Below are 6,000 nucleotides of genomic sequence, written 5' to 3'. Positions count from 1 at the left end.
AAAAACGGGACCACGTGACACACTTTTCCGCCCCTCCCTCTTGCACGTGGACAGCAGAAACGACTGCCTGTGTGCAGACAGAGGGGGGTTGTGGGAGGTGTAGTCTGTTTCTATTGACAGATTGCTGGTCCTCCCTGTTAGTGCAGCAGGTTCTGATTCTGCTGAATTTCCTGGATCCCTCAGGTTTTAGCTCTTAGATCTCCAAAAAACCACGCACACTCCCATTCACACCTGAGGGCAATTTAGAGAGACCAATTAACCCTACAATCATGTTTTCGGACTGTGGGAGGAAGCCGGAGTACCCGGAGAGAACCTACTCCTGGGTGGGGGTCCTTGGTTCAATCCCCGGGAGTTGAACCGAGGACCTTCTTGATGCAAGGCATCAACTTTTAGATCTGTCTATTGTAATTAAACTAAATAAATCATGTTTATTCTCATAGTCTCTTTTAATTTCCATACAACTCTTCATTATATTGTTCATACTTATTAAAGGTATTTGCTCCAGCATAAATTTTGTGTTAGATGCTACTGGGATACAACAATTTCCCTCTGCTCACCTGTTTGTCTAGTCTCGCTGTCAGCATCAGACAGTGATGCCGAAGGTGGAGCTGCAGCCGGTGGTGGTGTTAGGACCCCAAGACCCAGTCCAGAAAGGATGTCATTATTTTCATTTTATTATGTTTCATATCCTTTAGTTTGTTGTCACAGTTTAGTGTTAGCAGCTGAAATCCCACAAAGAATAACTTGAAACTATGTAAAAGGCATTTTATATTTTTGATGATGACAACAACGTGTGAAATATATATTTTAAAATAGCCTCTACTTGATCTGATTTCCACTATCTCCGTTTGTCAAAAGTTGTTCCCATTATGTGACAGTCTGTGTTCAATCACTAGGCATGTTTGCATCAGAATCAGAATCAGAATCAGAATCAGAAAAGCATGGACATAAATATCGGAATAAAAATGTAAACAATGATTGGGGCAAACCGACCTGACTGTGCATGTGGGCCTTATGTTGACGTGACGCATTTTCACCTTCAGTGGCAAAACTTGAGGGATGTTAATGTCCTCCCCTCTCTCATCCTGTAACACAGGAAGTTTTTTTGCTGAGCCTTTAGCTTAATTATAGAATGCAATAACATCTTAACCTCTCTCAGAACCTGACACAGGTCCATTCTGGACTCTCAGAACCAACACATTTCTGTTTGTTTGTTTTTCAGTTTTTCACTCCTTGTCCACTGAGATCTTATTGTGCCACAATCGTTCTGCCACTAAGTTCCTCCTTTCTGACTGAAAGTCTGAAAAATAATAGAAAAGTGAGACTTGGACAATCTCTCCATGACTTGCTAATATAAAGTATTCTGGGGACAACGTTGTTGGGAGGAACCTGTTGACTGGAGATATCAGAGTAACAATGCCAGTCAGGACAGGAGCAACAATTACTTCTATCTGAATGCGAGCAGAATTGCAGTGTTTTGAGTTAGTTTTTGTCACAAGTGGTCATTCTCCATGGTGGAGACAGGGCTCACAACAGCTTTTAAATCCGTGGTGGAGTGTCTATCTGTTAGGTCTCCAAGTTATTTCAGTCAGAAAACATTCCTCCTAATAACCTTATAACTATTTACCTTTCAGCATTTAACAGACCTTCAACTTTCATGACTTGGTCGACTATAAAACTAATCAAATAATGTGCAAAGAGCATATTAACATGGTTCCTTGGTGTATTCAGTGAATCCAGATAAGTCAGAATGAGATTAAGTATCCACAGATGTTTAAAAAAAATCTGAACTAAGAACAAACATACAGCAGAAATGTGTGTTTGTCGAAAGAAGTGAATTTGTGGCCCAGTTGTAAACGTCCATTGAGAATCTTTTCCCTTTCTTTGTTTAAAAAATGTTTACTGTATTGGTAAAGTACAGGACTTTGGTACAAGCACTTACTGAAGGGTGGATATTCTGAAGTTTGAAATGTTATTGACACGAATACGTAGGCAGAACAATCTACGCCTTTTCAGACAGTGTTTGTTGTGTTGAGTTGTCAGTATATTGTGTGTATTTGAATCCTTAGACGGAAAAAAACTGAACTTCACTTATGACCTTAAATTTCTGCTGCCCACTAATATCTCTGATCTCTAGGTGGCCATTGTGTTATCCATCGATGCTCGAGTTTGACGTTCCCAAGGTGACGTGAACATTCTGGTTCCTTGTGCTCTCTTCTTTCCTTCCATACAGTTAAAAGACTTGTTTCATTGTCAGACATGGAACTGAATGACTGTTGCGAGCCACAAGCCAGAAAACAACTTAAAAAGAAATTGATATGTAATACATGATGGTGTGGTAGCTCACTGGGTCTCAGTCCCACTGTTCTGTGTAGAACCAGCTTTAGGCTGTGTTCCTGATGCAAGGACCCTCATATGGGTCGCGCAGCTGCAATGTATTGTCTAGGAAAACGACAACGGTCAGGGCAGAAGGTTCGAACCGGTCGGCGGAGCGCGAAACTTCGATCTGAAAACGTTGGTCTACTTAGAACCCCACAGTGGTAGAAATTATTTACTTTTGGAAGTGGCAGTAAAAGGCATAAACTGGTATGTGAATGGTTCAGAATGGATACACAGGAGGATAATATGGACTTTGATGAATGGACGCCAGTAAGTAGAGGGAGAGGACGAGGAAGAGGTAAAGCAGAAGAAGGAAAAATGTTAGACAGTCAAAAGAGTAAAAGAGAGTTGGAAGAAAACAGTTCTGAAGAAGAGAGAGTAGTTAGGAGGAAAATCGGAAGGGAAGAATGTAAAATAATATTAAAGATAAAAAATGAAGAAGAAAAAGAGAACCTGAGTCCTATTTCACTATCTAGAGAAATTAAAAAAAAGATAGGAGATGTTGAAATGGTGAAGGTCTTGAGAGATGGAAATATACTGGTGGTGTGTAAAACCGAAGAACAAAGAAGAAAGGCTTTACAAGTGGAAAACATTTGCAAGAAAACGGTGACAGAGAGGAAGATTATAGGAGAAGATAAAATCATTCGGGGGGTAATTTATGGCATTCCTCTGGAGGAAGATATAGACAAGTTAAAAAAAAGCATTGTTGGTGCAAAGGTAAAAAATCTCAAAAGACTGACAAAAAATGTAAATGGAGAAAGAGTAGGAAGCCTGTCAATTTTAATAGATTTTGAAGAAAAGGTGTTGCCACAAAATGTTAAAATAGGATATCTGAGTTTTTCTGTGAGGCCTTTCATTCCTCCACCACTAAGATGTTTTAAATGTCAGAGATATGGTCATATAGCAGCTGTATGAAAAGGTTAACAAAGATGTCCAAAGTGTGGAGAAGATCACAGAATTGAAGATTGTGGGGAAGAAGTGCAGGAAAAATGTTGCAATTGTGGAGGGCAACATAGAGTTACATTCAGGGGATGTGAGGTAAGGAAGAAAGCAAAAGAAATCCAACAAATTAAAATGACTAAAAACATAAGCTATGCCGAAGCAGTAAAAAATGTACAGAAAGAAAGATCAAGGGATGAAGGTCAAATTAGGATTCAAGATTATCAACAAAGAAAAGTAGAATCAGAGGAAAATGTTACAATGTCTGTGGAAAAACTGATATTATTCATAGCTTATGTCATTAACTGCACTGAACAGGCTAAACACAAAACAGAAAAGATTAAAATAATAGTCAGAGGAGCAGAAAAGTTCTTAAGGTTTAAAGAAGGATCTTGGGAAAATATTAATAAAAAGTTGGAAACAGATGGAAGGCAAGGAGGAACCCCAACTGATAGAAATATATGATAATATTACAGTGGAATGAAAGAAGTTTAATCGCTAATGGACAGGAATTTAAATGGTATATAGATGGAATTGAAGAAAAACCAGAAATTATATGTATACAGGAGACATGGATAAAACCAAACCTAGATTTTGTGTTTAAAGATACAATATTATCAGAAGGGATAGACGAGAAGGAAGTGGAGGAGGATGTGGAATATTTATAAAAGAAGGGATACAATATCAGATATTAGGAAAAGGCAAAGAGTTAGAATATATAGTAGTTGAAATTTACAATAAAAAGGAAAAGTGTAAAATAATAAATTTTTATAATCCATGTAAAATATTATCATTTGAGTTGATGGATGAATTAATGGGATATTTAGAAGGAAAAGTAATCTGGTGTGGAGATTTTAATGCTAACAGCACATTATGGGGAAAATGTAATGATAAAAATGGACAAGTTATTGAAGAAATAATGGAAATAAAAAATTTGGTATGTATAAATAATGGAAAAGGAACAAGAATTAATGTAAAAACAGGTACAGAGTCTGTGATTGATTTAACAATAGTATCAAATTGTTTAGCTAATAACTGTGAGTGGGACATTGACAAAGATACAACAGTAGGCAGTGATCATTACCCCATTAAAATCATAACAGGAATATTAATAAATAACAGGAATACAGGATTATATAAAAGATGGAATTTTAATAAGGCTGATTGGGAAAAATTTAAATATTTAAGTCAAAAGAAATTGGAAGAAATAGATGAGTCAATTGATATAAATAGTTTAAATATAAATATCTGTAAAAAAATATTACAGGCTGCAGAAGAATCAATAAAAAAAGGAGTAAGAAAGAACGATAAAAAAATTGTGCCATGGTGGACAAAAGATTGTAGTGAAGTAATAAAATTAAGAAATAAAGCATTTAAAATGTTAAAAATAACCCAATTTATCAGAATCTAATTGAGTACAAAAGAAAGCAGGCAAAGGTAAGAAAGATCATTAAACATGCAAAAAGAGAATATTGGAGAAACTTTTGTAATACCGTAGGGAGAGAAACAAAAATTGATCAAATTTGGAAAACGATTAAAAGAATGAAGGGTATTAGAAAAGAATATGGATATCCTATATTAAAAATAGATAATATAACTATAACGGAAGATAAAGAAAAAGCAGAAATATTAGCTAAAACATTTAGTAAAATTCATAGTTCAAATAATATTAGTGAAGAGGGAAAGAAAGGTAGGGAAATCACAAAGATGAAATATAAAGATTTAATGCGAAATAATGTAGATACAAATGAATTAATAAATGAACCATTTACAAAAGGAGAATTGAACTTTGTAACCAGGAAAACAAAAAATACATCACCTGGAAAAGATCAAATTTACTATACGATGATTGAACATCTTAATGACAAAGCAAAAGACAAAATATTAGAATTATACAATAAAGTCTGGGAGGAGGGAGAGCTGCCACAGAGCTGGAAGGAAGCAATAATTATTCCAATAGTTAAACCAGGAAAAGATAACACAAAACCAGAAAATTATAGACCAATCGCATTAACATCAAATATTTGTAAAATAATGGAAAAAATGATTAATAATAGATTAACATATTATTTAAATATTAATGGATATATATCTAGAAATCAAAATGGGTTTAGAAAAGGGAGAAGCACAAATGACTCTGCATTATGTTTAGAATATGAAATTAGGAGAGCAGAAATAAACAAAGAAAATGTAGTAGCTGTATTTTTTGATATAGAAAAAGCTTATGACATGATGTGGGTTGAAGGATTATTAATTAAATAAAATAAAATGGGTATTACTGGAAAAATGTATAACTGGATTAAAGATTTTTTATCAAATAGAAAAATACAAGTAAGAATTGGTCAAGAATTGTCAGATAAATATATAATAGATAATGGTACTCCTCAAGGAAGTATTATAAGTCCGTTATTGTTTTCTATAATGATAAATGATGTATTTAAAAATATTGGTAAGGAAGTCGGTTGCTCACTATTTGCAGATGATGGAGCTATATGGAAAAGGGGTCGTAATATCAAATTTATTGAAAAGAAAATACAGGATGAGATTATTAGATTAGAACAATGGGGATTTAAGTTCTCAGTGGAAAAAACAAAAGTAATGGTGTTTACATAGAAAAGGAAAAGAGAAAATATAAAACTAAAATTATACAATCAAGTTTTAGAACAAGTAAAAAATATAAAA

Source organism: Girardinichthys multiradiatus, chromosome Y (assembly GCF_021462225.1).
Source record: "Girardinichthys multiradiatus isolate DD_20200921_A chromosome Y, DD_fGirMul_XY1, whole genome shotgun sequence".
Classification (NCBI taxonomy): Eukaryota; Metazoa; Chordata; class Actinopteri; order Cyprinodontiformes; family Goodeidae; genus Girardinichthys; species Girardinichthys multiradiatus.
Note: the sequence above shows the minus strand (reverse complement) of the source record.